This window comes from Amblyomma maculatum, chromosome 7 (genome assembly GCF_055883805.1).
Source record: "Amblyomma maculatum isolate TAMU_Amacu chromosome 7, ASM5588380v1, whole genome shotgun sequence".
Classification (NCBI taxonomy): domain Eukaryota; kingdom Metazoa; phylum Arthropoda; class Arachnida; order Ixodida; family Ixodidae; genus Amblyomma; species Amblyomma maculatum.
The window spans coordinates 11,445,882-11,455,842 of NC_139350.1; the positions used below are offsets into that span (position 1 = coordinate 11,445,882).

At 43.5% G+C, this 9,961-nt stretch overlaps 1 long non-coding RNA gene across 1 annotated transcript; it reads right to left on the reverse strand.

Moving 5' to 3' along the window:
- Positions 1 to 549: 549 nt before the first annotated feature.
- On the reverse strand, positions 550 to 8,009 carry LOC146182712 (uncharacterized). The gene is made up of 3 exons (XR_014708382.1): positions 7,933 to 8,009; positions 5,617 to 5,820; positions 550 to 680 (listed from the first exon to the last, which is right to left on the reverse strand). It is a non-coding gene; the product is annotated as an uncharacterized LOC146182712 (long non-coding RNA).
- Positions 8,010 to 9,961: the final 1,952 nt, after the last annotated feature.

Here is a 9,961-nt window from a genome sequence, read left to right on the forward strand (position 1 = left end):
CTGCCACTGTTAAGCCACCTTTAGCCATGCAGTTATTTCACCCTTGCCCTTACTGCTGCCATTTGCTTAACTGTCACTCTGACAATTGTGTTTTTCTTATGCAGTCATTTCCCAATACCACCTTGCATGTCATCTCCCTAAGGAGCCATAAAAACCATGCAATTAAATGAGGCAAGCAAAATATTTTCCGAAAACATTTTATTGAGAGCTCATATACATGTAAATGCCACAAGGACATCAGAGGGCCAAAATGCAGTGCAGGAGGCATTGGATACAGGGTTAATATGGGAGAGGCTAGTAGGTGTAATTGGAAACAGGGCACTAAGCAGCACATGACCAGGTAGTGCAGGTAGAGGTGATTGGGTGCAGTGTGCATTGGTCATGATGGAAGGGGCTGGACATGTTGAGCAGGGTTGATGCACTATAGCCTTGTAGTGCGAGAGGTGTTGCAGGAATAGGAGGCTGAGCATGGGTGCATTTCAGGGTCCACCATGGATGGAAAATGGCAGTGGACTGTGTTGAGCATGATAGTTGGCAGTGAAGGGTCGATGGATCAAGTGATGAGGTTGAGGGGGCGGGGGAAGCACATGGCCCAGGTAGTAAGCTGGGCACCCCGCAGGAAACAACCATTCAGGAACAGTTTGTTGAGGAGATTGGTCCGTGGGTCTTACAAATGACATCTGCACAGAAGACAAGCATATATCACCATAAGATCTAAACTCACCTTCTCAACATTTATCCAAACACATATTTGAAGTCTGGGTGCTCTATACGATTGAGTACAAAATACAGAACCCCGCTATAGTAAAACCTCTGATATAGTAAAGTGAAACTGAAGTCCCAGTTCATCTTCCATAGGCAACTGTACATTTCCCCCCTTTATAGTAAAGTGCTTCTGGCCATGGCGACGACTCCCGCGCACTACCTAGAGTCGCGAACCCAATTTTTGTGTATTTGAAAACAGAACAATAACCCCGAGTGCTCGTTTAGGTGGCTTTACTACTAGCCGTAGCAGCGGTCAGAAGAAGCCTACTTTACAGAACCCTTGGAGCCGTGAGGGAAAGGGCGCAGCGCGAAGAAGAAAAAAGTAAAGCTGTCTACAAACATAGCATGGAGGCAGCGTGTTCCATTCAGAAAGTAAAGGAGTAAACGTGCAGCAAGAAATAGGGAAGGGAAAGAAATTGGTCAACATACACTGCAATGTGCAGTACAAATCATGAGGCAGTGGTGGCAGAAAGTGGAGGTGCAGCGAGTAAGGTCTTACAGCACTTGAGTGCCATGCGAATTTATCACTTATTGCCTTTTAAAAGACAGAAAGAGCAAAAAGGGACACCATGTTCATGCAAGGCTTTAGTTTTTACATGAAATCGAACTTGGTTGCATTCGTAATCACGTCTTCATGCTTCAAAGGTACTTCCACAAGATGTAGAGAAATTTTATAATGAAAAAATTACACAAAGAGATGATAAAAGCGAGGTGGAAGGTATTTAGGTTTTTTTTTTTCATTAAGCAACAAGACGTGTTCAGTAAGTGCCTATTTAACTACTAGACAGCACTTTCAGGACCATGTCATCACAGACCACTGATACAGTAAAGACCATGATATAGTAAATATTTTCGCTGGCCTCAGTGGCTTTACTATAAAGGGGTTCTACTGTATATATTGAAGACCTATTGCCACACATTCTTCTTTTAGAGCACTTTGCGACAGGTTTCTGGGCCTGCAAAGGCATGCAGCATCTTATGACGTAGGGATGATAAACCTATATGCAAAATAATATCCATTCCAGATACAAAAGAAAGATATTTGGAAGTAAAAACCTGCTTCCGGCAAACCGATAACTTTAGGTAGATGCTTAGTGTTCATATAGAATTACAGTTCCTGAAAATCTGACGGTTCAGGCTCCAGAACTTTCAATTTTTAAAAAATTCGTAAACATTCCTGCAATAGACAATATGGATTACTAAGCATGCAAGACTGGATAATATTAAAGAACACATTAAAGAATATTTTTCTGCAGTACACCAGTTACAGGCACGCATACATTACTGCGGCCAGAATAAAGAAATAATTGCCCTGACAGAGTCAATCAAGCTATCTTCAATCAGCTCACTGAGGTAGATGTGTAGATCGCAGATATTCTCAAGGCTGTGTACGCATATAATATTCTCAAGATAACCGTACCATTTCAAGTTCCAGCTTTTTAGTTTTCACAGCTTTATTGCTTGCTGCATTCTGCTATAAACAATTGCCTTAACTGTAATGTACCAAGGAATAGTTTTCATACAGTGCTCATTATAAATTAAAGATACCAGAACAACATGCACACAAACAAGAAAAAAAGAACGGGACAGAGCGCCATTCACAACTGATTTATTGTGCAGAATAAAGTACATATATATCTCACTGCCGGCATATGCGCAAAGAACCCATTCAGCATCATGTAGTTTAAAATAAGATATGTTCAAGAAGCCCATGCCTCATACCACAGCCTCTTTCTCTGAGAAAGCATTTCTTGAACATAGCTTATGTTAAACTACATGATGCTGAATGTGATGTAGCTGAATGTGTTCCTTGGGCATGTGCCTGCAGTGAGATATATATGTACTCTGTTCTGCACAATAAATCAGTTGTGAGTGGAACTCTGTCCCGTTCTTTTCTTGTGTGCGTGCATTGTTTTGGCGCCTTCAGTTTATAATAAATAACACGAGCAAGCCCAACAAGAAGTTCTAGTAATCATACAGTGCATGCTTGTTCAGCTAAAATTATTACAGTCAGCCTGCAATGAGCAATTGAGCAAGTACTAGAAATTTACTTTGCATAGGCAGGAAAATGTTATGCTAGATCTGAGTACAATGATATTGTACTTCCTTATCAGCTAGCAGCCCACCAGGTATGCATTTTCCCTCATCACAGCTAATCATATGGCCATACCATCGGCAACCTTCCACGTGCAAGATTATATTCAGTTAAGCATACATGGGTGATTTTATGTCCAGGTAACAGGTGTGGTGCTCGGGCAACTGATTTCTTAAAACCAATTCATAGTAGTTGTTGGTATAGAGAATAGTAATCTGCCTGAATATCTGAGGCCAAATATTATTTTCATTGCTTAAGCACACCATAAAATACAATGCTTGATGTGACGATGGGATCATAAAAAAACGATACATCTAGCATGACAGTGATTTTTCACTTTCACCCTATCACAATAAGTTCCTTGAAAAACCAGTTTAATCCTGAGCTGAAAAGTTGTTTCGCACACATTTTATATTTCAGTATCTATAAAATGTTGCTATTTTGTGAATATATTTCAAAATCAAAATTTCTTAACAGTCTCACAAATTATGTTTTTTTTCTTCAAAAATGGACAATATTTTGTACTCAAATTAAAAATCAGATTGTGTCTGGAGAAATAGTACTGTTTGCAGAACAAAACAGCATATACGCAAGAAAGCACCAATATCACTCAAATTTAATGTGCAATACACGAAATGAGAGTTCACCTGAAATTACAAATACAATAGCCCTGTTTACATGGACTCGACAGCACCGGGTTGAATCAGCGTTGAGTAAGCAAGGTCATCATTCTCGACCCGGCTGATGTCTACATGAACTCGCTTTCTAGTGAGTAAGTATCGTAGCAGAGCGTTGCATCGAGATTCGAAGTTATTGTGCAAGTTCTTACTCGTATTTGATCCCATTGCCTTTTACTATCGAGAGCTTTGATTATTTTTTATCGTTGATGAGCGCTAAAAAGCATTCATTTCGAGTGACACTCGTCGCCGCTCCAGAGGCTTTTTCATAGCCCAGAGTTCCCCATAACTAGACTCCCTGACTGGACAGCGTCTACATGCCTTTAGATAAGCGGGTCAAGCGAATTAACCTACCCCCTGCAAGCGAGTTAACGCAACCCGCTCCGCCGCCTATTTTACTCGACCCGACTGTGTATACATGAACCCCACAACTGATTTTTCACTCGACAGATGTACTCGACCCAATACTGCCGAGTTCATGTATACAGGGGTGGAACGCACATGTAACAAGTAGCAATGCTGCTAAAAATCCAATCTGCTTTCTTCTGGCTCCCCATCCAGTTTTCTAAAAAAATATCTTGTCTGACAAAGGAGGATATTTGGAGTTAAGCAGCTAAGCAACACAAGATCCATATGCTTGCTCTAACGCATGACTCCTAAGTGCACTAACAGTTGCAATTTGCTTGGTCATGTGGCAGTTCACTAAACCGTCTGACTAGACATGACAATAAAAAAAATAATCGGGGGATCATTTCTACTTTTATTAAGACATGCAAAAGCTTTTTGGTTGTTGACATAGCATTCAGAGACTGCGGGAGTTTGGCAGTTTTATACGTCTTATTTCGTTTGGCAGTTGCAAGGGGATGTAGAAAAAGAAATATGAGTAGGGAATATAAGGGGTGACAACATCCCGAAATGAAACTAATGGACCAATGATGCACACTGCGTATCTTAAGTGACGTCACTGGTAACATCAAACACAGAAAATCGTCCTTGAGTATGACAAATTTGAAGCCCAGGAGGTGAGTTGGTTGTGGGCAAGTAGTTGGTAAAGGGCAGTCCCCCTGAGAGGTAGGCGGCAAGATCACTGCCACCCATTATGGGGAAAGCCCTGGCAAGCATGCAGGCAAAGGTGCACATATATAAGAGCAATAAATGCACAAGGAATGCACGCCTGAATGAGCAGCTGCACTAATAATTTCCTTTTGTCTTGCAGCCCACCCCTCCTGCACTGTAAGCAAGTCTGCTCTGTTTTCCGAACACAGAAGCATATGCAAAAACAAACAGAATGTCCTCTAAAATTTACAAAATTTGCACGAGTATTGCATGATGATCTCCTTTCTGCAAATGTCTTGCTCTAGGGTTACAGAATAAATTCATTGCAGCTGCGAATAAAGCGAGTTGGGAGCTAATGGCAAATCTCAATGGCTTGGGGAGAGAATTAATTATAATTGTCACTTTGAGCAAAGAAAATAGCCTGGTTTAGATCAAAGTAATATTACATCTACATGACTGAAGCCAGTGTAGGCAACCAGAAATGTACAAGCAGTCAGTAACTGCATGTCTGTATGAACAAATACATACAGTGCAGGCAGCAGTAATGAAGGGAGAGTAGAAGGCAAATAACCTGAGCAATACTTAATGGCTTTCTTCTCTGAAACCTCAATACAGGCTTCCTGCGAATTCTTGTAATGCAAGCATAATCAAGTATGCTAAATATTCCATCACTTAAAGCACCTGCTCTCCCGTGTTACGCAAATGACAACTACTTCGTCAGTTCAACAAGCTATGTCTGTTATTGTGCTATTACACCACAGGTTCACTCAATCATGCCTCAACTTGAAATAGTCACATACTGTTGAAATAAAGCAACGAAATATAGCACCAGCTATTAAAGCACTGCCAGGGACATAAAGGATAATATTTTCTGCATACTGTGGGCAAGACTTCTGAACAAGTAAGTCCTGAGCTAAAAAGCTAGAAAAAGTCATATAGCATGCAATCATATAGCGAAAAGCCAGCAGAGCCTTTTTTAAAGCCTTTATATAAAGCAAAACAAAGGCAATGTGTCATACCTACCGAGGCAATGCTTCCTTACACACAGCATGTTTCATGGCAAGGCTCCCACAGTTGTTGACAGGTTATGCAGCACCAAAATGATGATGATGTTGTCTGCCTCACATTCACGCAGCACTCCTTTGATGGCAGATGATTGCTTGTGCAAAAGCAGTGCGATGATACAAGTGGAGCAGCTGGACTGCGGGCGTTATAGAGCAAAGAGCCCTAAATGCAAGGAAAGAAAGTCTCCATTAAATCGATGCCTCTAAATCATGATAAAAGCATACCACGGCTCTTCTCTGTTTAGTTAATCTATAATTTCAATTGAAAGCTGTCTCAAAAAAAGTACTAATTGCAACTCTATGTTACACATGGTATAACATAGCTGTGCCAGGGCGGTGGGGCGATCAGTTAGCATAACGACCGCAAAATGCATACTGATGTTTCATGCAGTCTTGATGCTGGAGCAAAGTGTCATGGTGCGGAGAACAAAATTAAAAGCATGCACGGGCGCCAAACGTGTGCTACACAACCGACGCGACTAGAGGTGTGCACGGGCATAAATTTTGAGCCCGACCCGGGCCTCATGCTACAAACCCGAACCCGGCCTGGAACTGAAATTGTCTGAGCCCACCCAGCGCTCACACTGAAGGCTCCCGCCCTGTTGGACATGCTATAACAGACCAGCTGCAAAACCTACAAGTCGGCTTCCCTATGAGGCAGGAATTCATGCACAGTGGCAACAGAACCTGATTCAGGGATAATAGTTAGGTGCAGTACATGCATCTACCACAGTCCACGCTGCTTGGGATGCAGTTCCCCACGCACAGGCCATTGTCAGAGAAAGGTTTTCAGGCATTCTTAACACTGGAATAAAAGGGGGAGCACTGTCACCCTAGGGGTGAAGAAAGAAAATTTAGAAAAGGGACACTAACCGGAGAGGGTAATAGCGGGGCGACAATGGGCACGCGAATGATACTGTGACGAATGGGCAAGAGGTGCGGGAATTACCTTTCCGTCAGGCGATGTGCTAGCACTGTACCCAACTATTACCCCAAAGTCTATGCCACCATTGTGCAGGAATGTCTGCCGCACCGGGAAGCTGACGTGTAGGTTTTGCAACTGATCTATTGCAGCTGAAGCAACGATACAGAAAGAAAAAAATAGGCCACAATCCCTGGCGATGCATCGCGCGACTACGACGATAACGCCTGTCGCTGCCGCTAGTGCACATCGCACAGAGCGAAGGACCTCAGCGACAGAGACGCGTTTTCAGCCTTGCTTTGTTAGCGCCGCCTCTTCGTTTAGTAAATGAGTATAGTTACGCTATATCCAATTTCTTGCACTAAACAGCAACACTGATGAAATTTCTTGAAAAGCGTCGAGGCCCCCCTCCCTGCTTCCCCCCCCCCCCCAAAAAAAAAATAAAAATGGTCCGAGCGCAGCGGCGTGCTATGCTGCGATGCAGACATGATTGAAAGCAGTGGCGTTTTTCTGCAACTTTCGAAAATTAGCAATATCTAGCCACACTAGCCTTTTTTGTTTTGCAATACTACCCTACCAAGCTTTTACTAAACCGTCTCGATGCGCTCATATATGCACGGATCAGACGAAATGAGCGTCTGCAGGATTTTCGCTCATACCGGCCAAGGGAAACAAACTTTGCATGCTAAAAAACAAAACAAAAAAAAGCAACGAAGGTGAGTACCCCAAAGCCTTTTGCGATTGGCTGCCTCGCGAGCTGGTTCCAGCATCATGAGCGATTTCTAAAAATCCAGAACCTGGGCGACAGCGCCGAGCGGCAATGCTTTAGCGGTCCTCAGCTCACTGCGCATAGTGCTGCCGCGCGACTCATGCGGTTAGCGTTTTATCGCACCAGACACGAAAATATATGCTTTTGCCCGGACTCCACCGACTCCGCCCGAGGTCACCCGAGGGAACCCGAGCGGCCGAGCCAAGTGACGGCTATACGCCGTTCCAGCCACTGTAACGCCGTGAATATCCGAAGTTGGCTTTTAGGGCTACGATGCTACGCAGTTGTTTACTTTAGGAAATCAGTACTCTGCAAAACAGCAACGGTTTATCTTGAAATAAGCTGCAAAATGATCGGAATCAAGTCGCGCATACTTGAGAACCACTTTTGAAAAGTTAACAACGTAAGAAATATGCTAAAAGAAGACAAATCTCCCTAGCACATGGCTTACGCAGCCTGCAGCAACAATGAAATGTAAGACAACGCTTGTAATTTAAAAAAATGCTCAATCTAAGAGGCTAATATTTTACTCCAATATACACAAACGCTTTATAAAACCTGAATGAAAAAATTTGAGAACTTACATGGAATATTTCTTGAAGAAAGAAGCATTTTCCGTGCGCGGTGCCACCGAACGTCGAGCCGAGCGAACGAGTGGCCGTTGGACGAAAGAACGGAGCGCCCTCTTTGAAACAAAATACAACTGCCGCCGTCATGCCGGCTAAGCGATTGTCGCGTCATCCTTCGAGATTTTTAGTAATCGCTTTTACAGCAGATCGATGGTCTTGGCCTTGTACCCTCCGTTTAGCAAGCGTTTCCTAGATGACAGGACTTGAATCAGCCTTGAACGATGCGCTGCTGTTGCTGCTCATCTATGTAGGGCTCTGTGCCAGCAGCGAAGCGCGTCGTCGCCCTGGAGAGGCGCCTAGCTGTTTTGTTTACAACACCCAAACCTGTTCAAGTTGTATTTTGTGAATGCTGTGTTCTACTACGAATAGTTAGCTCACTTTTAGCATACCAACGAAAATGCTTTCATACAATAGTGCTCAATCGAGTGGAATATTTCAATCACCCTGAAATGAGGATTTGAAGCAAGTTTGTTGAAAATTATTGAGCTAAGCATCTCAGTACCACGACTTGCCACCTCTTTATAAGCTAGTTGCATACGATGCTTACATTTTTTCTCATATATCCGCACCTTCAGCATCATTCTATCTGCTAGATTAGTCGTTTGTTGGCCCGATTCATTAGGCGCTTGTTTCTTTCTCAGTTTAGTTTCTTGCGTATATTTTATTGGCCAAGAAAATGCGGTAAAAGCACATTTCTCTATGCAACCTGTTGTGAGAGCCCGGAAATGTTTGAAAGAAGTCGCCAGTCTGTTAGCGTTTGTCTTTTTATTACTGCGCAATTCCTTCCCCTGGGCGGCGGCCGTCCGCCCCTTGGACCCTGAGTGGTGCGTCGACCCGTCCACCGCTTTGGCGCACCTGCGTGGATTTCGACGCGCGCATGCAAACTCGGACCTTGCTCGCATCGCATGCGGTGAGAGAGAGCGATCGGGGAACGACAGGAGTGCGAAGTGCGCGAGGACGGGATTGAGCGGTGCGGTGCGCCAGCACGGAGAGCAGGCGTTGGAAAGCTGTGCGAACGAGCGTGTGCGAAACAAAGATGTGTCATTGTAATCCAGTTGTTAATATACCCATTGTACCTTTTCGTATTTTATTTGTGTTTCCAGTCTTTTCTTTCACATTTATTTTTCGCTCTAATGCTAACAAGTCAGTTTACATGTGGGTATCTTCTCTCCACACACAATATTTGTAAAAAAAAAAAACTACCTTCCCCGCGCACGCCTGTAACTGTTCCACCACGGAGGTTGTTAGAGAATAAATAAGCTTTGATACCGAATTAAGCTTAATTGTAAAACAACGACTGCTTTATTTAGTTTTTGAACTCTACAGTTATTCCTTCTTGCCATATGTAGCGCAAGCATTGTATTGCAGTGAACGACGACGGAATCGCGAAATTGGGGGTGTGAATAAAAGCGGAGAAACGTTACAGGCGAAAAAAAGAACAAACAAACGAGAAATTCTAAAATTATGCTATCCATGCACTTGGCATGGCGTCGAATCAATGTTGTTCTGCTTAGCTGCCGCTCTTGTATACTGGCCGCTACACGAAGCTATTTTGTGTTCCTATGAAATTCAGTGTGACAAAGCCCCCCGCGGATATATTTCGCGTTTCAAGTTCTTGTGAAATGTGGAAGCCGGCCCGCCGCCGTGCCGCGGGCGACTCTAGCTGGCTCTGCGATCATTTTTGCCACTGCAGTGATTTGAATATTCGCGGCTTGTTTAGCAAATAGCTGGCGTACTCGTTTGCCGAATGAGTGTTTCAAGATAATCATAGAGCATTTACCAGTACCGTATGTGTGCGATATTCCATCAGTGATTAATGCGCCATGGTCATTGCAGTCGTATTTTTGATTTTACACGCATGGAATGGTCTACTCTTGCAAAGCCTAAGACGTCAGTTACGCTAGCTGCGCGTATGTCAAATAGGTATATGAAAGAAATAGAGCCTTAAAGTATAGCGGCTGACGCACTGCGTCGTAAATTCCCG